This window comes from Chanodichthys erythropterus, chromosome 18 (assembly GCF_024489055.1).
Source record: "Chanodichthys erythropterus isolate Z2021 chromosome 18, ASM2448905v1, whole genome shotgun sequence".
Lineage (NCBI taxonomy): Eukaryota > Metazoa > Chordata > Actinopteri > Cypriniformes > Xenocyprididae > Chanodichthys > Chanodichthys erythropterus.
Window position 1 is genome coordinate 8,546,642 of NC_090238.1, and position 27,968 is coordinate 8,574,609.

Sequence of the window (27,968 nt, forward strand, 5' to 3'; positions counted from 1 at the left end):
TTATTACCAAAAAAAAACTTTGATTCACTTTTTTGCATAAAATGAACCTCATTACTAAAAACAAAAACAATTTTGAAAAGAAAATTGTATTTATTTGATGGCCATTTTTGGGTATGTTGAAGGCAACACTATGAAACAATGCAATGAACTGATTTATTGTATCAGACTATACATTAGTAACCAAACTGTTACATGACTAAATCAAATACAATTGGCTCCTAGCTTAAACTTTAAAATATTGTAAAAAAAATCTACTCTCAAGTCAAGTCATCTTCACTTATATAGCGCTTTTTACAATACAGATTGTCTCAAAGCATATTCACAGTGATAATAGGAAAATTAATGGACACATATCATTCTGGCTTTACAGCAGCTCTAGGAATAAGTTATTATCGAGCTAAAGTACGTTTTTGATTAAATCACTTCTGTTGTAAAAATTGTTTAACTGACAAAAGTACAAAGAAAGGATTTCCAGTGTTTTCACTGACCAACATAACAGTATTTTGTGAATATAAACAAATTTTAATTTTGATGGATGCAACACACTCCAAAAAAGTTGGGACAGAAGCAAAATAAAAGTGAAAAGATTATACAATATCCAAGTTATACTGTTTTAAAACAGTCCACAGTTAGCAGGTGAATTGGTAATAGGTGAGGGTATAGTGTTTGGGTGTAAAAGAGCCTCTCAGTCTTTGCAAGAAAAGATGGGTCATGGCTCACCACTTTGTGCCAAATGTCATGAGAGAATTGTCAAACAATTAAAAATATCACATTTCAATGCAAGATTGCAAAGAGTTTATGTCTTTCACAGTCTACCATACATTATATTGTAAAAAGATTCAGGAAATCAAGAGAAATTTGTATAGGGCAAGGTAGGTCATCTCAGTTGAATGTGCATGACTTTTGAGCCCTCAGATGGCATTGCATTAGAAACCATCATGCTACTGTGTTAAATAAAGCCACAAGGACTCGGGAGTACTTCGGAAAAAAAGAATTCACTTAACAGTCTGATGCTGCATCAAGAAATGCAACTTGAATTTTATCGCATTTCACAAAATGCCACAACTTTTCTGGATTTGGGGTTGTAAATCAGGTGTTATGGGAAGTGTTCCTGGTTCCAGCTGACCTAATTTATGCAGCCAATTTACATGATTTGAATTATAGAAGTAGATAATGTGTTATTATGTGTATGCCAGGTTAAAAATAGTGAATCAACAGAAAACAGCACATTGAGTAAGATACTTTCTATTCTGTCTTCTAATGAATAAAGTTAGAAATGACTCCTTCCACAAAGGCCATCTTGTAAGGAGCACACATGACCCAGTTCTAGAAGGGTGCCTCAATAACATTAGCAAAAGCAATTAACCTTTAGCCGGCAGCTCCTTAAAGTGAACAGGTTGCAAATATGTTCTTTTATGCAAACGGATTACATAAACTATAACAGACTAGCATCAAATATACTGACCTAGAAGAACACATGGAAACCCATTTTTAAACTCTCTGAGACAATGCAGCCTCACTACATTTCTTTTCTGGGAGAAAAACACTCTTAGTTCTCAAAGATGCCTACGGAAGAAAATAACTAGGGATGTCCAGATCCGATCATGTGATCGGAAATCGGGCCCGATCACGTGGTTTCAGACTCGATCGGAATCGGACGTTACCTCCCGATCAGGACTCGGATATATATGTATTAGGGGTGCAACGGTTCTCGGTAAAAAAAAAAAATCAAACCGTACCGTATGGTTTGTTTAAAATAGCAACGTGGAAAACAGACAGACAGAGTTCAAATAATGTACGTTTCAGTCGATGGATGCGCAAAACGTTACAACAACGATAATCAAAAAGTGTGGACAAAACAGTCACTCTTTGTAAACTGTTGACTGCGAGTGCCGTCTGCTCTCATGTCCAGTCATTTACGCCGTCATCACCCGGGTGTTGATACAGGTGAGACCTGAACAGCACACGTTGCTATCTGTGTTTAAACTAACTAATTTAAGCCTTGCAGATTTAAACCTTCAAGAACAAGACGCGAAAGAGAACTCGCACACGCTTTGAGAAGATTTGTGTGCGCTCATCCGAAGCGTGTACACGCTTATTCCAGTCAGCGCGCAAATACTGAGTTCTCTTTCACGTCTTGCGCTTCAGCGGACAAATTCATACAAAAATTATTTAAAAATGCCCGTCCTAGCGAGTATCCTAGCAAACATAGTCGGTTATGTCTTAAGTGAACGTATATTAGTCGAGAAAGACAGCGCATGTGGAACAGTATAGGTATGTAGCCTACTGGATTGTGCATGTCTTAAAGGGAGAAAAACTATTTCTGCTGCCTGTTTTTAATGTTAAATAAAACAACAAATAACAAAGAAATCACTTACTGCTCTTGACTGAATAGTTTTTGTAACTTCAATAATGATTAATCTTTATTTATTTTATACAGTAAAGATAATATGCAGTGATATTTTATATTTGATTACTTTATCCATTTTCTGTACGTGAAAACGACTGTTAGATACCTGAAAAACCCGAAAAGCACTGTTCCTGGATCTGTTTTTTTCGCTCTTCTTTTTTCTTTTTCATGTATTATAGAAGTACCGGATCGGGACTCGGTATCGGCAGATACTCAAAATCAAATGACTCGGACTCGGACTCCAGGGCAAAAAAACGTGATCGGGACATCCCTAAAAATAACCAGTTTAAGGTGGTTTACGCTGGTCTCCCTGCCTGATCAATCTGAAGTTTAGCTGGTCTTCCAGTCTGACCAGCCTACAAATCTCCAAAAACCCTATATAAAGCCAGCAAATCAAACCATTTTGTCCAGCTTGGGAAACCAAATAACCACCTTACACTGTTAACCCTCTGGTGTCTGAGGCTGATTTGGGGCCTGGAGAAGTTTTGACATGCCCTGACATTTGTGCTTTTTTCAGTTGTTCATAAACATATTAATGACACAAGTGTCATTACATTGTATTCAGCACAAACTAGGCTACCATAATATGTGAGGAACATGTATGTACATGTACAGTATGCGTGGAGGCGTGAATCATCATGAATAATGAGTCATTGACACCTGAGAAGACAAAAGAATCGCATAATAATGACCTGAAATTACTTGCATATTAATGAGGCCTTTCAGTCAGGTAGGCTGTGAAAAAACCCTCTGTAATCATGTCTCAGCTCAATTTAAAATAATGGTGTTCTATTATATTATTTAAAATTTCTGTGATGCAAAGTATCTGAACAATTATGCTACCTCTATGGCATTTCATATAGCCTTTTAGCTTATTGCACATTTGGAGAAATATTGATGGATTCTTATATGTTTATGTCAATTTTCTATACAGAGGAGTAATATTTATTCAGTATTGTCATCACTATGAGTGCTGGATTCTGTGTTTTCAATTCATACTTGCAGCCGGAGGGCGCTCTGTACACCTTTAGTCCACAAATTATTCTAAAGAAGAAGAGGACATTTCAGGAATGGTGTTTTCAATTCATACTTGGAGCCGGAGGGCGCTCTCTGTACACCTTCAGGCCACAAATTCATATAAAGAAGAAAAGGAACCAGGAACTAACGGCATGTCTTCTAGAGATCCCTAACCATGGCTTTAACACTCTCGGGTCGGCGGTCACGCTGGCGTGATCACTGCATTTTTTTTCTAACCAGTGTGAAAGAGACTCAAAATACTCCGTCAATGTTGCACATACAATTAAGAGTTATACACCATTTTAATCTGTGGAATATATTCTTTTATTTGTGTACACTCAAAGTAACAACAAAATGTTGTGCTTTTTGTAAAATAAAGAAAACTAACATGATGTGTGATCTCTCGTCTCCCTCTGAACGAATTCCAATCTGATAGTTCTCAGAAAATTAACTGTAACTTAGTGAATACGAATGACAAAAAAAAAAATTAGACTTATGTCTAAAAAAACGTTGAAATTTCAGGTTTTGAATCGTGTAAGTCAAATCGAAAACAAACATTCTGCGTTTATGTAATCTGTATGAAAAGAGAGCCATGTCAGAAATCTGTGATTCGCAAATTCAGAGGCAATGCATGCATTCATCGTCTCAATCGTGTATTTATTGTCTTGAAAAGTGTTTTGAATACCCATAGTTAGCTCTGGCCTCTGTTAGTTCAGTTATTTCCTGGATTGCCTATTCTTCTTTAGTGCTCAGGCATTTGTGAACTAAAGGTGTACAGAGCGCCCTCCGGCTGCGAGTATGAATTAAAAATACAGTATCCAGCACTCATAGTAATAGACAATAAATCCTGAATAAATGTACTCCTCTGTATAGAAAATTGACAAACATATGAGAATCCATCAGTATTTCTCCAAATGTGCATGCTTTTAAGCTAAAAGCCTATATGAAATGCCCTAAAGGTAACATAATTGTTCAGACACTTTGCATAACAGAAATACATTCTATTTTAAAGAATATAATAGAATACCATTATTTTAAATTGTAATAATATTTCACAGTATTGCTATTTTGTTCTGTATGGTTTTTACACAGCCTACCTGAATGAAAGAGCTTATTATTTATGCAGCTCATTAGAGCTCTTTATGCAAAATTCTTTTGTCTTCTCAGGTGAGAATCATCCATTATTCATGATTATTCACGCCTCCACGCATACTGTGTTTCTTGACCAAAGATGTTTTAGAAAATTTAAATCTCTCTATTGTTTTATATGAACAAGCAGGCAGCATAATTTTTACCTCATTTTGAAGCAAAAACTCTAGCCTACAACCTCAAATACCCAGAAGTCTTGTGCACAAAGATTTAATATACATTTTTTGGCTTTATTTCAGTGATTTAAGTTTTTTGTTTTTTCAATAACCACGCATAAACATTATTCCTTCAAAAACACAAACATGTACATACATGTTCCTCACATTTTATTGTAGCCTAGTTTGTGCTGAATACAGTGTAATGGCACTTTTTCCATTAATATGTATATGAACAACTGAAAAAAGTACAAATGTCAGGGCATGTCAAAACTCCTCCAAGGCCCCAAAAATCCTCAGATCCCTGAGGGTTAACATCCAGATAAACACTTTTCAGGACAATAAATACACGATTGAGACAATGCATAAAAGTATTGCCTCTGAATTTGCCTCTGAATAGCGCTGGCTCCTTGGGCGTGGGCGTGGCCGCCTTAGCGGATAATGAGCTGAATCACAGACTTCTGACATGGCTCTCTTTTCATACAGATTACATAAACACAGAACGTTTGTTTTCGATTTGACTTGCACGATTTAAAACCTGACATTTCAACGTTTCTTTAGACATATGCAAAACGCGCCGGCGCGTTAACGGACTCCAGAGAGTTAAGACAACCCAGGTTATCAGTAAACTACTGTAATTCATTTCATTTTATATTTTTAATATAGAATTTTATCCTACATAAATTCTACTAACATTTCATTCAAACTATTTCTTTAAACATCACGCATATAACACTTAAAAATACAGAGTCTGCCAATGCTGGGACAGTGCATCATCACCATTTCTCTCCTGTTGTATGACTTTTTGCAGTCCATTATGTTGTGTCCTCTGGATTTATCCTCACAAAGAATCTTTAGGCAACAGAGAATTAATGGGGGGAAATATAAGCAGCCAAATACGGTGTCTGCAAAATGAAGGCCACCTTTTCTCACCATCCTAGTTACAGAGAGAAATGTGTTCCCTGTAAAACAATGAGTAGAAATTATACACTTTTAAAGAAAAAAAAACATAGCCTAGTGTATATGGAATACACAAGCCTCTCAAAATCAAAGGCAAACCTTTTATCAAGAATTATCAGTCTCGGTGTGGCTGGCATGCTCATGTCTTTCTTGATGCTTTGTTGCAGTTTCCTTTAAAGCCCCCCTGTAGTCAATAATTTTATCCCTTAAAACTCATCTTTGATCACCAAAATGACATTTAAATGTTTTTTTCCTGTGAAAGAAATTTTTTCATACCTTAAAATAGCTTGACTGTAACTCTACACCCTTGCCTCATTCAATATACATGGTTCAATGAATATGCAAATTAGCCCAGCCCCCACCCGCTCACACCAGCTCAGAGATCCACTCGGTCAACTTACTGAGGTAAACGCTGCACAACTGTATCGCTCTTTACAACACTGTACACATAACAGTAATTAATATGATTAGCATTTTGCTTGACTATGTTATCAAACAGCTAGTGATGTGTAATTAACAAATAAACCATGTTCCTGTTCGCCCTGTCCGAGTCAGAGTGATGCCTTCTAACAATCAGTATCCTTACAAATGCTTTGAACAACTCAGAACGTCGGTGGAGAAAGGCATAACATTTATCATATCATAATATACATCATACACCCGCCATATTACTAAATCTACATGACTTTTCACATCAACAGCAGAAAAATATACCGGGATAGCCTGGCTTCTCTCGAGACTCCCCTGTTAATTATGTGCTAAAGCCCACCAGCACGTTGACGTGACTGGTTACAAGGTAGTTTGTGACGTCACAGCCACCAGCGATTTCAAACAGCGGGTTTGAGACCGTCTTTTTTTCACTGCAGTTTTAAGAAGAAAATACTCAGTAATGGTGTTGACATATGAATTTGCACATGGTTGGTGGGAATCGACGTTAGTTTATCAGTGATAGAGAGCGTTGAGGAGATCAAGTCAAATGAAAAGATGTAAAGATGTCAAAAAGAAGCCTGTGTACATTTAAAGAGAATGTTCAAAAAGATTTTAATAGTTTAAATTATTAAAAAAGGGAGTCACTGTCAGAGCCAAGCAAGTTAACGTGTAGAGCTTGCTCTTCCATTGCTCATGGAGCACCAGCATTACACTGCATATGCGCACAAAAAAAAGCATGTGGTTGCTGCAGCGTTGCACCAAGTGTCAGCGAATTTTTGTGAAGCAAATTTGTGAATCTGATAAAGTATATAATAACTGTACAAATTACCGAAATTACTTAACAGTGCAGGTTGATTTAAGCAGGGAAAACTAGGATTCCTACCAAAATATTATTTTAAAACATGCAAATGTATCCTTTTTCCACCTTGTAAAATAACTTACAGTATGACCATAATGATATATTATACATATAATATAATATATGAATGTTTTACAACTTAGTGGTGTATTTCATTTTGCAAATACAATAATCCTGCATCGACTTTAAGGCACCATGTTCTTTAAGATTTCAGTTTCAATTCATATGAAACGGCAGAAACCAGATAATCAAGCTCTGCAGGTTCACTTGAAAATTACAGGTGGATTTTTAGAAGCCTGAAACTTTGTAGGATAGATTTCTACAGGAGCTGGATTGGACCCATCCATGTTTCAGTAAGAACAGCATGCACACAGGTATGATTTTAGCATATCAAAAATACTGGCCATCTCAGGAGATGAACAAGGTTAGTGGAGGTTAAACATATTTACTTTAAGTCAAGTCTCAATCAATGTACAAGCTCTTTAAAAACTCAAACAGAAAGAAATGTCCTCAAAATACAGATGAAGACATTAGATGGTCAAGCTTTGAGTAAAAACTGGTTTGATTTTGAATGCTTCCATCCAAATCACTCAAAAACTAGATGATACAAGAACCCTCATAATAAAGAAGGCATGAAATAGAAACTGGATATCAATATTAATTCATTTTACCATTAACACCTAATTAATTTGTGATCATATCCTTATTAGCCTATGAATGGAGTGTTATTAGCACAGTGTTTCATAACCTTGGCCTGGTAACTCAAGGACTCTGGTTTCAAATTTCATAAAGGATCAAACATATCAACTGAGAAAAATCATTAAATGAGCAACACGGGTTCACTGGAAAATGTGCCTCTACCTGCATTTTTGCCAAACTCAGCAAACTTTCCAGCTAAACTAAACCCTATTGGAAGAAAAACACCAACAATTTGTTTGCCTGTTCACACAAATTATGATTACATGGGCACATTATTGATTAATAAAGATTTATTTCACACACAATACTACGTTTTGACATAAAAAAAAAAAAAAAAAAAAAAAAAATATCATAGTGCATGATTTGTAAACGAATACATTTTGACGTTTGCATCACATAACCAGCTCCATATGTTTGGCTTTTCTGGCATAGTTTCCTATTTGTTTGGTAGCTGGTATTGGTAAAAGGGAATGGCTGCTTCAGCAAATGCATTTTTATCTCACATTTGTTTTTGTTTGGTTTAGGGTCGGGTTTCATGTAGGTGGTACGTAATTTTTGAATGCATTCGAATGCCCTTTTAGTGCCACTCAACAGACATTTCATTTCCAAACTGCCTCAATACATACAACAACCTACGTAATAAAGCATTGCCAGATTCACATTCATCTCTTTCATATAAAATTGAATGTGCTTTTAGTGCAAACTCTCTAGACAATTTCACTTTTAAAGTGTTGCGAAACGTAATGAACATAAACAGGCACTATCATATCATTGTGCAGAAATGTCACCACATAAATAAGCCATGGTTGCAAATGGGATGATTTTGCACTTTCCATCTGCAAAGTTATCATGTGGTTATTTAATGTATAAACTACTGATTCTTTGTTTTTTCACAATATAACAATATCAAGACCAGTACCACTAGGGGTGGGCAATATGACCAAATTCTTATTTCAAGATATGAGAAATTTTATTTCACAATAACAGAATATATCACAAATTAATACAGAAATGTAATAATCAAATGAAATTTTACATAAATGTAAAATATATATACATACAAACCCGATTCCAAAAAAGTTGGGACACTACAAATTGTGAATAAAAACAGAATGCAATGACGTGGAAGTTTCAAATGTTAATATTTTATTCAGAATACAACATAGATGACATATCAAATGTTTAAACTGAGAAAATGTATAATTTTAAGGGAAAAATAAGTTGATTTTTAATTTCATGGCATCAACACATCTCAAAAAAGTTGGGACAAGGCCATGTTTACCACTGTCTGGCATTCCCTCTTCTTTTTATAACAGTCTGCAAACGTCTGGGGACTGAGGAGACAAGTTGCTCAAGTTTAGGAACAGGAATGTTGTCCCATTCTTGTCTAATACAGGCTTCTAGTTGCTCAACTGTCTTAGGACTTCTTTGTCGCATCTTCCTCTTTATGATGCGCCAAATGTTTTCTATGGGTGAAAGATCTGGACTGCAGGCTGGCCATTTCAGTACCCGGATCCTTCTTCTACGCAGCCATGATGTTGTAATTGATCCAGTACGTGGTCTGGCATTGTCATGTTGGAAAATGCAAGGTCTTCCCTGAAAGAGACGACGTCTGGATGGGAGCATATGTTGTTCTAGAACTTGGATACTTTCAGCATTGATGGTGCCTTTCCAGATGTGTAAGCTGCCCATGCCACATGCAATCATGCAACCCCATACAATCAGAGATGCAGGCTTCTGAACCGAGTGCTGATAACATCTTCGGTTGTCCTTGTCCTTTTTACTCCGGATGACATGGCGTCCCAGTTTTCCAAAAAGAACTTCAAATTTGACCACAGAACAGTTTTCCACTTTGCCACAGTCCATTTTAAATGAGCCTTGGCCCAGAGAAAACGCCTTGGCTTCTGGATCATGTTTAGATATGGCTTCTTTTTTGACCTATAGAGTTTTAGCCGGCAACGGCGAATGGCACGGTGGATTATGTTCACCGACAATGTTTTCTGGAAGTATTTCTGAGCCCATGTTGTGATTTCCATTACAGTAGCATTCCTGTATGTGATGCAGTGCCATCTAAGGGCCCGAATATCACGGGCATCCAGTATGGTTTTCCGGCCTTGACCCTTACGCACAGAGATTGTTCCAGATTCTCTGAATTCACTGTAGATGATGATAACTTCAAATTATTTGCAATTTTTCTCTGAGAAACTCCTTTCTGATATTGCTCCACTATTTTTCGCCACAGCATTGGGGGAATTGGTGATCCTCTGCCCATCTTGACTTCTGAAAGACACTGCCACTCTGAGAGGCTCTTTTTATACCGAATCATGTTGCCAATTGACCTAATAAGCCTCCAGCTGTTCCTTTTATGTACATTTAACTTTTCCGGCCTCTTATTGCTACCTGTCCCAACTTTTTTGGAATGTGTAGCTCTTGTGAAATCCAAAATGAGCCAATATTTGGCATGACATTTCAAAAATGTCTCACTTTCAACATTTGATATGTTATCTATATTCTATTGTGAATAAAATATAGGTTCAATATAGGTGAATATATATATTATATATATATATATATATATATTAGTCCTCACTGTGTGATAAATGTAAATTTATTCTTATTAAAGCTAAAAAAAAACTTTTTTGGAGAAAGAGCAGCAGGTAGGTATATTAGGCTGCTGTCACTTTAAGACCAAACAGATTCATTATATTTATACACACATCCGATTTGCACCCAGCTATTTACTTTCACTTGAGACATAGCCAGCCATTTCCATGAATACTCCACACAATGAGCATTTTGACTAATTGCATGTTTATTCGACCATTCAAGCACAATAAGATGTGAAACAGAAATTAATTTAGCGTTCGCATGCTGAGAGATGCGGCTTTCTGCGTGCCCATTGAGTTCTTTTTCACTGCTTATTGTGCTTAACACTTTTTAATAGGGATGTCCCGATCACGTTTTTTTGCCCTCGAGTCCGAGTCCGAGTCATTTGATTTTGAGTATCTGCCGATACCGAGTCCCGATCCGATACTTAATAGCCTACATAAAAAAGAATAAAGAAGAGCGAAAAAAAAAAAACAGATCCAGGAACAGTGCTTTTCAGGTTTTTCAGGTATTCAGTTTTCAAATAGTAATCAAACATAAAATATCACTGCATATTATCTTTACTGTATAAAATAAATAAAGATTAATTATTATTGAAGTTACAAAAACTATTCAGGTAAGAGCAGTGAGTGATTTCTTTGTTTTTTGTTGTTTCATTTAACATTAAATACAGGTAACAGGAATAGTTGTTTTCCCTTTAAGACATGCACGATCCAGTACATATACTGTTCGCTGTCTTTCTCGACTAATATACGTTCACTTAAGACATAACCGACTATGTTTGCTAGGATACTCGCTAGGACGGGCATGTTGACATAATTTTTGTATGAATGTGGCCGCCGAAGCGCAAGACTTGAAAGAGAACTCAGTATTTGCGCGCTGACTGGAATAAGCGTGTGCGCGCTTCGGATGAGCGCACAGAAATCTTCTCACAGCGCGTGCGAGTTCTCTTTCGCGTCTTGTTCTTTAAGGTTTAAATCAGCAAGGCTTAAACGAGTTAGTTTAAATACAGACAGCAACGTGTGCTGTTCAGGTCTCACCTGCGCTCGCACGCTATCAACACGGTTGATGACGGCGTAAATGACTGGACATTAGAGCAGACGGCACTCGCAGTGAACAGTTTACAAAGAATGACTGTTTTGTCCACGCTTTCTGATTATCGTTGTTGTAACGTTTTGTGCATCCATCGACTTAAACATACATTATCGGAACTCTGTCTGTTTTCCACGTTGCTATTTTAAACAAACCATATTAACCAATAGATGCGTCGTCATTCGAGATGGACCGCAGTGCAAGTGCGGTCCGTAAGTGGAGAACCGTATGGTTCGATTTTTTACCGAGAACCGTTGCACCCCTAATACATATATATCCGAGTCCTGATCGGGAGGTAATGTCCGATTCCGATCGAGTCTGAAACCACATGATCGGGCCCGATTTCCGATCATGTGATCGGATCTGGACATCCCTACTTTTTAACATTGAGCACATCCCAAATTTGCGATCACATTCTGAAAGAGGCAGCTTTCTGTGCGGACTTTGGAAGTGTTCCTTTCAGCACAAGTTCCTTTTCAGGATATATTGCACTTATAACTCTTTTTAACATCAAGCACGTCCCGCTCTTTTTATTCTCATTCATGCATTTCATCACTCTGAATATACGATATAGCAAAAATTTTAACGATAGACATTTTATACCATGGTAATGGTATATATCGTCATACTGCCCAGCTCACAATATATATTACACACACCATGATAAACATGCATTAATATCATATTAAAACTCCTAATTTTGTATTAACAAACTAATTTTCAAATTACGATGCACTGCTGAAAGTGCAGATCTCACGGTATTCCCCAGCACATGCATCAGGTTTCCCTGTAATCTCCGTCTATACATGCTGACATGCGCCAATTAAGTTGTCTCCTCTGAGACAGTCACACAGCAGGGATTCCACGGTGCGTCCGAAAACTGGAAAATGCTGCCTTTGGAGGACACATTTCAAGGTAGGAAGGCATCAAGGCATGTCCGAATCCAAAGTTAGCTTCACTTCCTGTTTCCTGAGATACCTTCATCTGATTGACTTTTGAAGGCAGCATAGATGTTTGCTGCCTTTGATATCCCACAATCCTGCGCTTTATATTCTGTGACAGCTCAGCTAGAAAAATAAAGATGGTGTCCAAAAGTTGCGTTTGCTGGTCAGTTTGTGTGTAAATGTACCTTTTTTACCAACATTTTCCACTTTTGATGTCATTTCTACCAGGAAATTACTACTGTAGTAATTAAATATTTGTTTGGTTTTCACCAAAGCTTGCGCTGTTTTGCAGTAGATCATTAAACTGTTACGCTACCTCAGAAGTCTGTCCAAAATCAGTTTCGTGAGGTGCCTTCATGCACAAACGCTGCCTTACAAGTCATTGCCTGATAGGGCAGCGAGGCAGCAAGTCAGCTGCCGAGGTTTTTGGATGCAGCCCCAGTGTGAGATCTCAGCCACGACACCATCACACACAATCCATTCAAAGAAACACACCCATCATCTTCTTAAAGAGTACAAAAATCACCAACGACAAATCACTTCCAGAACAAATTAAAGGAATGTTCAGAGTTTAATACAACTTAAGCTGTGTGGACATCCTCTGTGCAAAAAATAAATTAAACTACTGCCTTGGTTTGATTCCTAATCATAATAATCTTTAACACTAAGGACCCTATTTTAACAATCTAAGCGCATGGTCTAAAGCGCTTGTTCGAATCCAGTTTTGCACATTTGGAGAAATATTGATGGATTCTTACATATTTATGTCAATTTTCTATACTGAGAAGTAATATTTATTGTCATCAATATGAGTGCTGGATACTGTGTTTTCAACTCATACTTGCAGCCGGAGGGCGCTCTCTGTGCACATTTAGTCCACAAATTATTCTAAAGAAGAAGAGGACATTTCAGGAATGTTTTTTTTAAATTCATACTTGCAGCCGGAGGGCGCTCTCTGTACACCTTTAGGCCACAAATTCATATAAAGAAGAAAAGGAACTAGGAACTAACGGCATGTCTTCTACAGATCGCTAACCATGGCTTTAACATCCAAATAAACACTTTTCAAGACAATAAATACACGATTGAGACGATGTATGCATGTATTGCCTCTGAATTTGCATCTGAATAGCGCTGGCTCCGTGGGCGTGGCCGCCTTAGCGGATAATGAGCTGAATCACAGACTTCTGACATGGCTCTCTTTTCATACAGATTACATAAACACAGAATGTTTGTTTTCGATTTGACTTGCATGATTTAAAACCTGACATTTCAACGTTTCTTTAGACATAAGTGTCATTTTTTTTGTCATTAGTATTCATAAGTTACAGTTCATTTTCTGAGAACTATCAGATTGGAATTCGTTCAGAGGGAGAGGAGAGATCATGCATCATGTTAGTTTTCTTTATTTTACAAAAAGCACAACATTGTGTTTTTACTCTGAGTGTACACAAATAAAAGAAGACATTCTATAGTTTCAATTGATATATTACTTATGTCTCTATGACAAGAAATGATGGAGTATTTTAAGTCTGTTTTGCTGCAATGTGAAGAAAATCCTGCAAAACGCGTTTTCAGACCTCAGGGACCTCACTGTTGTTGCAATTCCGAGCTTTTATATCTTGTCTGCCTACTTGTTTCTCATCCTGCCTGTTCCCGGTTTATGATTCTCTGCCGTCTGCCTTTGACCTGTGTATTGTTATCTGGACTGTGATCGATATCTGCCTGCCTTTTGATCTACTGCCTGTTCCCTGACTACGACCCTGCCTGTCCCTTGCTGTTCCTGTTTGCTCCTGATTGACTCTGCCTGTACGACTACTCTAACTTTAATAAAACGCTGCAATTGGATCCTCTGCCTGAGTCTCACTTCATAGAGAATACTTCACGCCATACAAAGATCCAGCAGTGTCTACGAGCATTATCAGCTTCAGCATGGACCCAGCAAGGTGTCTCGTCGGCCTTCGCCAAGGTAACTCTAGCTTCAAGGATCATATTCAGAAGTTCCTGGATGTCGCTTATTTATCTGATCTGCCGGACTATGCCCTCATTGACTTCTTTGGTTACAGATTAAATGAACCATTAAAAACCTATTTACTTAGCAATGGTCCCCGAGGATCGTTCATGGAATTCCTGGACTTTGCCCTGCTCGCAGTTGGTTCGACTTTCACCGTGGGGGTCGTGGAGGAATGCAACATCCCTTTGAGCCATGTAAATGGCGGCCGCTACGGACAGCGCACACAAAATGGCAGCTGCTACAACACAACGCCACGTCTCTGCTGGTCGTCCAGAGCAACGTCACGTCTCCGCTGATCGCCCTGAGCAATGCCATGTTTCTGCTGATCGCCCAGAGTCACGTCATGTCCCCGCTGTTTTCCCAGAGCAGTCTGCTGCCGTCCCAAAATGACCTGCTGCCATCTCTAGATCAGCCAGGGAGCGGAGAGGATTGCGTTGCAGTGCGACAGATCCACCAATGACTTCAGTACGAGCTGCTGGCATTCCTAAGCAACCACCAGCCACTTCGCTCTCAAGCCAACTGGCCGCTTCGCACCCAAGCCAGCCGGCCGCTTCGCACTCAAACCAGCTGGCCGCTTCACTTTCAAGTTTGTCTGTTGCAACGCTCCCAAGTTGAACAGGTGAACATATAGTATGTGTTTATAGCTGAAACTTGACAAAATAATACCGGAACATTTAAATCTGCGTTCGCATTGTCGCAGAGCCAGAGAGAGCAGTTGTCATATATAGGTATGAAACAGCTTCACAAACAGTCTTTTTCATCATGTTATTTGTCTTACAGTAATTCAAATGATCACTATGGAAGTTTTTTTCCTACAAAAATTAAAATGAAACATTATCAATCATTCATTATCAATCCAGTATAAATGTGTCATAATTAAATCTATATTAAATGCTCAAATGATAAAACAAATGCTCAACTGATAAATCAAATGCTCAAACCAACACTGCAAACATCAAATCAATTGCTCAAATAGACACCACAAACGTCAAAACGTGGGATGTTGTTTTATTATTTGAGCATTGAATTATAGATTTAATTATGACAGGTTTATACTGGATTGATAATGAAAATTAAATATCAAATACAAATTATTTTTCAGTTCAGTTCATGCTTCCCTGAATGAGAAAATGAAATTGCATTTGAGCATTTGATTTATTATTTGAGCAGCTGTTTTGAGAGTTTGCATTAATTATTGGATTATTTGATAATTTGAGCATTTGATTTTTCATTTTAATTTTGGTAGGAAAAAAATGGGATAAAAGTTTATATTTCAGATATAAACACTGATGTCTCCAATAGCGATCAAAATAGAGCAGATCCCCTTTTGAAAGTAACTTGGCACTTCAAGTAACGATTGTATCGATTACATTGTTGATTACAATTGACTTTTAAAAAATATATTTGTCATTGAAGAAATTCGATCAAAAATGCAGATTCATCCAGTGATGAAACAAGTGAAGTATTTATGAACGAGTTATTGAATAATTTATATTTTGTCAGAACCTCTAATAAATTGTGTTGTTTTATTTAGTTGTCTGTTTAGAATCAGATAATTGTGATATCTATTTGAAACAACAACAAAAACATTTAATTCTCAATTTCTCCTACTTATCAAATTTATTGGACCACAACCCGATGTAAAGTTTGTGCCACAGCTGCCCTAATCTAACAGTATTGCTGATTACCAAAATCATTTTTTTATGTTTCTCTAATGGTTAATCCACACCAGTATGGGTAAGCTATTTAGTCACATACAGACTACTGTTTCTAATACTAAAATATAATTATTGTTGGTATTTAAAGCTACAATTTGTAAATTTTTCGCTGCTAAAGGTCGCTTATTCAAAACAAAGGCGTAGCTTGATGATGCCGAGACTGAGCACGGAATCTTGGGAGATGTTGTCTTCACCTCACAGCCAGTGGAAAAGAATAGGGATGGGACTCGAGCAGAAATCATGTTCATGGATGAGATTATTAACGTTACTGTAGTATGAAGCAGAGCAGAGCTGAACGAGGTTGCTGGATTGACTGCTAATGAGAGACGAATGTGACACTTGAATGTGCTTGAGAGCAACAAAACTTTTATTATGCTGCAGTCACCGGCGCCGCTTCTTCTGGTCAAGCATGAGGTAACACAGTCAAATGTATCTAATATGATAAACAGCGCTGTGTTGAAAATGATGTTATAACGTTACTCTGTGTGTTTGCTTGGCAGCTGCTGTCAGACACCTGTTGCACACTGTAGTAAGCTAGATTGATTTTAGAATATCATAATAAATGCTGGGTGGCTTTTGTTGATAAATGGCATGCAATTAATTTTAAAATGTATTGTATGATGGAGAAAATGTTGTATTACTTAAATACTTGACAAAAGTGTTTTTCTCTGAGGCATGGTAAAAGCATGGTACTCTCGGAAAATCAAGAAAACTAGACAAACAATAAGACTAAACGTGTTGATATAGCAATAATTCATTTTCTGTCTATAAATGTAACCAAAGAGTTGTTCACTTTTCTAATAAAAAATGTAATATATTAAGCGTCTTTAGTGTTTCCATGGTTTCTACAAAATAAAACCAGAAACCGAGGGTGAAGCGGATATGAGGCCATTGACAGGCGACTTCCTTGCTTAAAATCCTGATTTTCTTACAATTTACAAATAGTTGGAAACATTTGGGATATAAGTACTCAAATTGTGTTAAGCCTATTTGGTAACAGTTATGGGAGAGTTAATTGGATGAGTTTTGATTATTTGGTAAGAAATAAGTTGATTAAAATTATTCTTGGGGATAAGGCAACATGGAACATTTGAAATTTATTCTTTTTTGTTTTCTGATTTGGTAATTTTCTTGGGCTGGAGAGGAAAACAACGTCCTGCAGTTAAAGTATTGGACTTCGACAGGGTCGATTTCTATTGTGCATGACTAGAGGTAAGACAGATTTCTACTATAATTGCCAAGAAGTATTAATGAGACTGATAAGATTGTTGGAGCCACGTGAACTCCCGTGTTAGGCGGAAGAGCGGTGACGCTGTTTATTTTAATTTTTTGTTTTAGTTTGTTGTTTTTGGTACGTCGGATGCGGGTAGATGGATTAGCCATTGAGCTGCATGTGGGCGTACTGAAGACTAGGGTTGAGTTTATTTAGTTGATACGGGACGGCTCTTAATTTCTTCTGGCATTGTGGTCCTATCTGTCTTGCGCTGGTCTTTGTGCATTGTTTTCGTCTGGGTTGTGATCTCAGGAAATTAGGTAGAGACAACGGCACTTAGTTTGTATTTTTAAGGGGAAAATATATGGTTGTATCTGAAGTAGGGCTAGGCGATATATCGAATGCTTTTGTCACGCGCATTTCATCAGTAAAGCCGGTTCCCTGATTACCGCTAAATCGCCATCACCGGCTTGCAAATGGAGCGCCATTTAATAGACAGAGCCGTAGTTCACTGACAAGCCACGCAATATCACGTTCAATATCGATATGAATCGCCGTCGACATTGAACGCGATATTGCATGGCTTGTCAGTTAACTACGGATCTGTCTATTAAATGGCGCTCCATTTTTTGGCTGCTCCAACGGTGGAGAAATTGGATGGTGTGACGAGCAGGGCGGGCGAGAGCCGTGAGGGAACGGCGCGAGTCTCTCACGGAGGAGCTCCGGAGGCATAAAAGGAGGAGCGACATCAGTGAAGGATGAGAGAGGACCAGGCCTGGACTTTATTTACCCTCGCGGACGTCTGCCGGCCACACAAACATAATAAAACATAAATTAAGTCAAGTCAAGTCAAATCTATATAAATAAATTTGACTTGACTTATTTTATGTTTTATTATGTTTGTGTGGCCGGCAGACGTCCGCGAGGGTCTGCCGGCATTGCTTTCGTTTTGTTCTTTGTTTATTTTGAATTAAAGTTTTGTTGAAGGTTCGCCGGTTCCCGCCTCCTTCTTCCCACAACTACTAACCGTGTTACATTGGTGCCGAAACCCGGGAGGAAGGAGGGACATGCTGTCGTAGAGCCCTGGCTGCTGAGGGGGATCGCGGTGCTGCGGAGTTCGGGCAGCGCGGAAGTGAAGACCGCAAGAGGCTGCCCGAGGCGGTGGTACTGGAGACTAGTGAAAGGTGGGACAGAGACCCGGATGCCGTGCTCCTGGGACGAGGTGGGGTGGCTGCCGTCCAGGAGGGAGCGGAGGAGTCGCCGCCGTCCACCATGGGCCGGAGCCTGCTGCCGTCCGCCATGAAGGGGAGGAGCAGGGGACGGGGGACTGGAGGCGGTCGAGGATCGGGCCGTCCACCAAGCGTCCAGTGCCATCGCATGTGGCACCGCGAGGAAGAGCCTCTTGGCAGGCTGAGGACCGAGCGGCAGTGTGTCGGGGAACCGGACCAAGAATTTTTTTTTCCCTCTTTTTCCTCTCTCCCCTCTCTTGTTCTGTCGCTCCCCTTGCTCCCCTTTCTCTTGTCTCGTCTGTCCTTACCCCCAGGTTCTGCGGCCGCCGAGACAGGCCCCGGGGGGAGTAGTGCACAGTCTCGGGAGTACCCCCCGACCTGCGAGGGGCGATGGGGGTATATGGCGACCAGGAGCTCCGGGAGCATAAAAGGAGGAGCGACTACAATGAAGGACGAGAGAGGACTAGGCCTGGACTTTATCTTATAGTTTATTATGTTTGTGTGGCCGGCAGACGTCCGCGAGGAAATAAACTTTGTTTATTTTGAATCAAAGTTTTGTTGAACGTTCGCCGGTTCCCGCCTCCTTCTTCCCACAACTACTAACCGTGTTACAGATGGTCTTTCAAAAGATCAATTGTGTAAGGTAATTGAGCATTTTAATTTTGAGATAGCAGTAACAAAAGGTATAAAAGTTAAACTTTTTTGAGATTTGGTAAAAGAAATTAGTAGAGAGGATGATTTCAACTGTAGATGCACAATCAGAGGAAGTGGTTTCACCAGACGGAAAGTCAACGCCGCTTGTTATGACGGGAGTACAGGGCGGGTTTACGTTTGGGCATCAGTTCGAAATTTTGAACCTGCAGAGTAAGGAACACGATCAAGACAGACAGTTAGAACTGGAAAAAATTAGAATTCAAGAATGAGAGCATGAAAGGGACTTTGAGAGATTTAAGAGTGAGCAAAGAGTTCAGGAGGTTAAGTTAGCTCAGGAAGCCGAACGCTTAAAGTTGATTGCCGAGGGGAAAATAGGGAGTATTAGTGTTGACTCCTCGGGTGATCAACTGGTTTCAAATAGGGCATTAAATATTGCAAATATGACTAAGCTGCTGCCTAGGTTTAATGAAAAATATCTAGACGTTTTTTTCTCTCTGTTTGAAAGTGTTGCAGATGATAGAGGTTGGAATGATGCCGATCGAACTCTTTAACTTCAAAGCGTTCTTGAAGGCAAAGCTCAAGAAGCATTTATTTCACTCTCAGCAGCAGATCGAAAGGATTATAAGATCATAAAAGACACAGTTTTAAAAGCTTACGAACTTGTCCCTGAAGCTTACCGTCGGCGGTTTAGGGGATGGAGAAAGGGAGAAAGGCAAACTCATGTTGAGGTGGCTCGAGAGCTTATGACCCACTTTAATCATTGGTGTGCTTCGTTAGGAATAAATTCTTTTGAGAGTCTTTGTGACTTGATAATTTTGGAGCAGTTTAAGAATATTATTCCTGAGCAGATAACGACGTACATAAATGAACAAAAGGTGAAAACCGCGGCTGAAGCTGCAGTTTTAGCTGAAGAGTGGGTGTTGATTCACAAAAATTCAGTTTTTTATCAAAAAGATCATCTTTTTGATAGTTACTTTGAGAAACAATCGACGTTGTTAAAGGCAGAGTATAGACCTAATAGAAAAATAGATCCAAATTCCACTTGCAGGTATTGCCTGGAAAAGGGCCACTGGAAGAAGGAATGCCCAGTGTTGAAAGGCAAGTATAAGGCCAGTACTAAAACTGTTGGGCTTGCGTCAGCTCTTATTCCTAACGAAACATCATGGGTTGGGGGAATCTCTGATGGAGGGAAAAATAAAAATGCAGATAAGTATGGAGGATCCCAGGCAGATTATAGTCCTTCTATTACCACAGAGTATGTTTCTTTGGTTAACTGTTCAGTTAAAGGTGTCATGACACTGTATTCAGCACAAACTAGGCAACAATAATATGTGAGGAACATGTATGTACATGTTTGTGTTTTTGAAGGAATAACGTTTATGCGTGGTTATAGAAAAAACAAAAAACTTAAGTCACTGAAATAAAGCCAAAAAAAAAAAATATATATATATATATATATATATATATATATATATATATATATATATATATATATATATATATATATATATAAAATCTGTGTTCACAGGACTTCTGGGTATTGGAGGTTGTAGACTAGAGTTTTTGCTTCAAAATGAGGTAAAAAAAAAAAAAAACTATGCTGCTTGCTTGTTCATATAAAACAATAGAGAGATTTAAATTTTCTAAAACATCTTTGGTCAAGAAACAGTATGCATGGAGGCGTGAATCATCATGAATAATGGTGATTCTCACCTGAGAAGACCTGCATAAATAATGAGCTCTTTCAGTCAGGTAGGCTGTGAAAAAACCCTCTGTGATCATGTCTCAAAGCTCATCATAATGTAAATCAAACATACAGACAAAACAACAATACTGTGAAATATTATTACAATTTAAAATAATGGTATTCTATTATGTTCTTTAAAATATAATGCATTTCTGTGATGCAAAGTGTCTGAACAGTTATGTTACCTCTATGGCATTTCATATAGACTTTTAGCTTAAAAGCATGTACATCTGGAGAAATATTGATGGATTCTCATATGTTTATGTCAATTTTCTATACAGAGGAGTAATTTTTATTCAATATGTATTGTCATCACTATGAACGCTGGATACTGTTTTCAATTCATACTTGCAGCTGGAGGGCGCTCAGTGCACCTTTAGTTCACAAATTAATGTATAGAAGAACAGGAACCAGGAACTAACGGCATGTCTTCCAGAGATCGCTAACCATGGCTTTAACATCCAGATAAACACTTTTCAAGACAATAAATACACGATTGAGATGATGAATGCATGCATTGCCTCAGAATTTGCCTCTGAATAGCGCTGGCTCCGTGGGCGTGGCTGCATTAGCAGATAATGAGCTGAATCACGGACTTCTGACATGGCTCTCTTTTCATACAGATTACATAAAGACAGAATTTTTGTTTTCGATTTGACTTACATGATTTAAAACCTGACATTTCAACATTTGTTTAGACACAAGTCTAATTTTTTTGTCATTAGTATTCACTAAGTTACAGTTCATTTTCTGAGAACTATCAGATTGGACTTCCTTCAGAGGGAGACAAGAGATCACACATCATGTTAGTTTTCTTTATTTTACAAAAAGCACAACATTTTGTTTTTACTCTGAGTGTACACAAATAAAAGAAGATATTCCACAGATTAAAATGGTGTATAGCTCTTAATTGTATGTGCAACATTGATGGAGTATTTTGAGTCTCTTTCACACTGGTTAGAAAAAAAACGCGGTGGTCACGCCGGAGTTAAAGTACCCGTAAGGATTCTGCGTGACACAGGGTCTTCTGAATCCTTTATTTTAGATTCGAAGTTGAATTTTTCTCCTCAAACTAGTACAGGGAATAGTGTTCTGATCCAAGGAATTGAGTTAGACATATTCTCCGCTCCTTTGCATAGGATTCAGTTGGATTCTGAATTGGCGCTCCTTTGCATAGGATTCAGGTGGATTCTGAATTGGCGCGTGGGGAAGTTGAAATTGCATTGCGACCTTCATTACCTATGGAAGGTGTAGATTTTAGGAAATAATTTGGCTGGAAATCATGTGTGGGGTGGGGTGATACCTCCAGTTGTGAAAGCAAATCCAACTTTGTCTGCAGAGGCAGATAAGAGTGTACAAGATTTTCCCGATGTTTTTGTTTCCTGTGTGGTAACTCGAGCCATGAGTACTGGAAACCAGCATAATGGTGAAATAGAAAAACTTTCCTTTGATCCAGTCAACTTGTCTGTGTTGCCTTCATCGATTTCCCATGATGAGCTAATTTTGGCTCAGGGAAAAGACGCCGGGTTGACAACATTGTTTGCGTCTGTTAAGTCCCCTCAAGAAATTGAAAGCATGGCTTCTGGTTATTTCCTGAGTAACGGAGTCTTAGTCCACAAGTGGATGCCTTGTAGCGATCGTGTTGTGGGTGAACCCATATTTCAGATTGTTATTCCGGATGGGTTGCGTGAGCTGGTGTTGAAAACTGCTCACGGGGATATAGCTGGGTATTTAGGGGTCAAAAAAAAACATACCATAGTGTAATGCGCTATTTTTTCTGGCCTCGACTAAAAAGAGATGTGGCAAGTTTTATTAAGACGTGCCACACTTGTCAAATGGTAGGTAAACCAAATGAGGTTTTGGCTCCAGCGCCGTTGTTTCCCATTCCTGCTGTGAGCAATCCTTTTGAGTATCTTACCATTGACTGTGTTGGGCCATTAAATCCGTCGAAGGCAAGTTCTAATTATTTATTGACTGTCATGTGTCAGTCGACTCGCTAGCCTGCTGCTTATCCCCTGCGAACACTTTCCACCAAATCTGTGGTAAAAGCTCTGTCTCAGTTTATTTCTGTTTTTGGTATTCCAAAGTTATCCAAACTGACAGAGGAACCAACTTTACTTCTCGTATGTTTAATCAGGTTTTGCAGCAACTGCGTGTGAAACTGCGTTTTCATCAAACGTTAAAACAACTTTTGAGAGCGTACTGTAATGAACTGAATAAAGACTGGGAAGAGGGGCTTCCTTGGTTGATGTTAGCTGCACGCAAAGTTGTTCAGGAGAGCCTTGGTTTTAGCCCTAACGATCTGGTGTTTGGTCACAAGGTAAGAGGCCCGTTTTTACTTCTAATGGATAACGTGACCGAAACTGAAATGTCTGTAAATATCTTGGATTATGTTATTGTTTTTTGAGGTAGATTATATCTGGCAGGTAAACTGGGCCGTGAAAATCTAGTCAAAGCACAGTTGAAAATGAAGACCTGGTTTGAACGTCGGTCCGAGCATCGTGAATTTAGTCCTGGCGATCAAGTCTTACTCTTGCTTCCTGTTACTGGATCATCTTTCTTGGCAAGATTTGCAGGGCCTGATGCGGGTAACGGATCAGAATTATATTGTTTCGACGCCAGACCCAATTTTGTCACGTGAACCTGTTGAAACCGTATTTCTGCCGCTCACGTGAAAACGCTGTCCCTGGTGCTGAAGTCAAGTCGGTGGCGGTTGTTTAAGGGGTGAGTGATTCCTCCTCCAATGCTAAGTACAATTGCACTGAGGGCGAGAGCGCTACATCTGAGTGTATTATTATCGCGGATGGAAGATTGTGTTGACTCCGTAGGGTCAGCTAAGTTTGTAACTAAAATCGACCTTTTAAAGGGGTATTATCAAGTTCCTTTAACTCCTTGTGCACAAGAAGTCTTGGCTTTTATTACCCCTTCTGGGTTATATTCTTATAATATGATGAGTTTCAGTCTCCGAAACGCTCCGGCTACCTTCCAGCGCCTTATGAATCGAGTGGTCTCAGGATTGGAAGGATGTGCAGTGTATCTAGATGACATGGTAGTATATAGTTAGATGTGGGAGGAACAGCGTTGTCGGTTGCGTGCTCTGTTTGCTCGTCTTGTAGATGCCAAGTTAACTATAAATCTAGCAAAGTGTGAGTTGGTGAAAGCCACGGTGACTTATTTGGGAAAAGTGGTGGGACAGGGGGAAGTGCGTCCTGTATGGGAAAAGGTGCGAGTGATCGATAGTTTCCCCGCTCCTACTACTAAAAAGGAGCTAATGAGATTCCTAGGCATAATTGGTTATTGTGGTTTTTGTGCAAACTCTCGACTGTAGTTGCCCCACTTACTGAGCTGTTAAAGGCTAAAAATAAGTTTGAATGGTCTCCAAGTTGTCAGGCTGCGGTTGTGAATGCAAAACTGCTGAGCACTGCTCCGGTGTTAGTGACGCCTCGGTGGGATCGAGTGTTTCAGATCCAAGTAGACGCAAGTCAGGTTGGTGCAGGAGCTGTACTATTGCAGAAGGACGATAATGGGGTTGATAGGCCAGTTAGTTACTTTTCTAAGAAGTTTAATTCATATCAATCAAATTATTCAACAATCGAAAAAAAAACATTGGCTTTGGTGTGGGCAGTGCAGCACTTCGATGTGTATGTGGGTGGTGGTTCAATGCCTGTGGTTGTTTTTTCAGACCATAATCCACTCACTTTTTTTACAGTCATTACGAAGCCCTAACCAACGACTTCTTGGGCTATATTATTACAGCCGTATAGTTTGGAGATTCGCCATATTCAGGGGCGAGGCAATGTTATGGCGGATGCGTTGTCCTGTTCTCCGGTGGATGAATAAAACCAAATGTGCAAAATGTCATTTGCCCTTGATATTCGCTTTATCTGTTTTAGTATTTTCAAGGCGCCTGGGAATACTGAAAGATGAAGTTTGGGTAGGTGATGAGAAGAAAAGGGGTAAGTGTCATTTGTACATGAGCCACGAATGTGTGTATACTTTATTGTTGTAGTTTTTGTTTGCATAGTTCCCTTTAGGGCCCTCTGTTTTAAGAGGGAAGGTGTCACGGCCTACAGGGTTTCTCCACCAAGTGGCGTTGTTACATGTTCTGGAGTGATGTCTGGAGCAGGTGTAGTGCGTTACCGGTGATTGCACTTGTGTCAAGTGCAAGTGTTGAATGGCGGAGTTGGACTGTGGCTGTTCATCTTTTCCTCTTCAGTCCCAGATTGTTTTTCTTTTTTTTCTTTTTTTTTTCTTGAGGTGTAGTATTATTGCTTTGACTTATTTTCTATTAAATGTTTATTTGTTAAATTGAGTTCCATGTGTGGCCTCCCCTTTTCTTATGTTGCTTCACCTTGTGCCAGGTGGACGTAACACTGGCCTAGTGGTTTTTGGATATTTTACTGCAAAAATCTTACATATTGTAGCTTTAATGAATTCAAAGATAGATCACACAAACGTTTCATCAAAAGCAAGTCTTTGGGAACAACTAGAAACTATTTGGAAGTCAATAACAACAGAGACTGTGGAAAAGTACAAAAACAATGCCAGCAAGGTTATTAAATTTTCGGTTATTATGTGTGAATAAAGACTTTTTAGCTGTTTAATTTTGTTATTTGCCTAATAAATGACTTTTTTTTTTTTTTTTTTAGTTTTAAACAGATTCCTAAAATATTTGTGTTTTGTCTTTATTATGACAGGTGGTCTCAAAAGCTTTATTTATGCTTTATTTATTGCATTTTTGGTGATTTTGTTGTGAAATATGTCTCAAAAAGTTTTTCAAAAGGTTTTGTTAGATTCACTCATCTCATCTGAATTCCTTTTAAAAAACAGACTACTTCAGATGAGTGTGAAGTGGCTCATTCATGTGCCTGAAGTTCTGTTCTGTGTGAAATCTGGGCTCGATCTAAAGATCTCCAACACTTAGTGAAGCCTAAAGACCTAAAGACTAGAGTCAACATGAAGACATGCTCAATTAATGTCCTTTCCAAGACAGATCTCCATTTAATCTTTCCTATTCTGCCTGTGTAGTCGCAACAGAGCTGAAGGTCTGACAGACATTTTAACCATCTGTGTGATTTTACAAACGTCTAAGCCCTTTGTGGAATATGTACATTTGGTCTTGAATACATTAGGCTGCACATATAAACCAATGTTTTGTCATACAGACCAAACTCGTCTGTGTAATAGGACTTTTGACTCTAAATATCAGTAGTGAAGCGACATGATTGAATGTGTTAGTTGAACAAGCTTTAACTTCATTAAGAGGAAATTAGTGGCATAGAAAGCTGTCTGAAAAAAATTGAGCAAATATTCAATGATGACTTTTTAATGTTTTTAATCTTATGTTTGAATGATCTGGGACATTTTCTGATGGCAAACGAGACCTACATTGACCTCCATGACCGGACGGCCACAAAGGTAACGGGTCTGTCAATCACCATCTGAACACAGTCAAACACTGCTGAACTGAAGTGTGTGTGTCTACAGCATCAATAAATCATCACAGCACCTGACAGACATGAACTAACCAGGTAAATCAGAGCTTTTCACCTGGACAAATCAATTAATAGATTTCAGCATAATGAATCAGATAAGCACTGCTACACACAATTACTATTGTCTTGATTACATGCAGGAAAGAAAGCAGCTAGATTTAACAGACAGAAATGCTGAGCAAATTCATATTCTTCAAATCAGTATTGATCACGATTCTACCTATGAAATTAACACATTTAAAAACACCAAAAATGATCGACATGCACCTATAAATTTAATGCCAAACAGTCCAACCGGTCACTCATAATTTAAAGACGTCAATCAAAGACGTTGACAAGTAAAAAAAAAAAAAAAAAAACTATGTATAGGGCTATTTGTTAAATTATTAAATTATCAAGTCGATGATACTGCAAAACATGCACGAAACACATCAGGAAAGAAGTCAACCATTTACTGACTACATTTAAAAAAAATAAATGTTTAATATCGACTCTCAGCAGCATATGACATTTTACCACACATCCACACAAATACGACAAATCAGACTTAACTGTTTAAATAAATAATTTAGTTTCCACGTGACATTAAAACATTAATATTACCATGTAAAGTCAAACGATGACAGTAGCTGTCATTTAGTCAGCAGTAACTCATATAATCAACATAAAAAAACACAGCAAGTCAGAAACAAATATTGATTGCAACAATTATTAATGCAGTTTAAATGGTTTCACACTTGTAACTGTTCAGAAAGTGAAAACTGGTGTCTTCAGTGACTCAAAAGCAGCTTAGAACACTAATGCCCAGCCAAAACATGCCGCTATCAGCTATAGATCAGAGCAACTGTATTATAGATTCTATAGCGACTGTAGAGGGAAGTAAAGCAGCCTTTGTTGGTGTTACATTAGTCACTCGTGAAACACACATGGAGAAATCACACTCATGTATCGCTCGTTAATTCCAGTATCGGTAGTTTGTAAAGCCAGTATGATGATGATCTAAACTCCAGCTGTCTTACCTTCAGATGGATCTGCGCGCGTTTGTTTCATTGTATCACAGAATCCCTCGTGCTGCTGTCAGTGATGATGCTGAGCGCTCGTGTACACGCTGATGGGAAGATGAGGAGGAGGAGGACGATGATGATGCTGAGCTATTCAGCACGTCTATGTGTGTGTGTGAGCGTTTGGAGAGTCAGCGCGCACCAACAGCCTGTGGTACGCGCGCGCGTGCTTGTATGTGTAACACTCTCTCTGCTCCTCCCCTTTAACTCTATTATTACTAAACACACAGCGCCACCTGTCGAGACAGAGAGAGAGAGAGAGAAGGTGAAGCTGCATGAAGTTTCAACAGCAAATGAACAATGAAAGTGAACAAATGAAAGTTTTGTAATGCAAGCTCATCAATTATTTGAACAAATAAATAAATTAATAAATGAATACATTTAAAAAATAATAATAATTTATAAAGATAATTAATTAAATGCACTCCATAAAGTAAGTAAAGTTTACGTAATTAAAAATAATAATTATATATATATATATATATATATATATATATATATATATATATATATATA

General features: G+C 38.5%; 1 protein-coding gene across 1 annotated transcript in view; it reads right to left on the minus strand.

Moving 5' to 3' along the window:
• Positions 1 to 27,477, minus strand: part of LOC137006452 (kelch-like protein 29) — a 472,167-nt gene extending 444,690 nt beyond the window's left edge. Inside the window, exon 1 of the mRNA XM_067367229.1 lies at positions 27,411 to 27,477. The gene's annotated coding sequence lies outside the window, so the exon portion shown is untranslated. The remainder of the gene's footprint in view (positions 1 to 27,410) is intronic.
• Between the last annotated feature and the right edge of the window lie 491 nt (positions 27,478 to 27,968).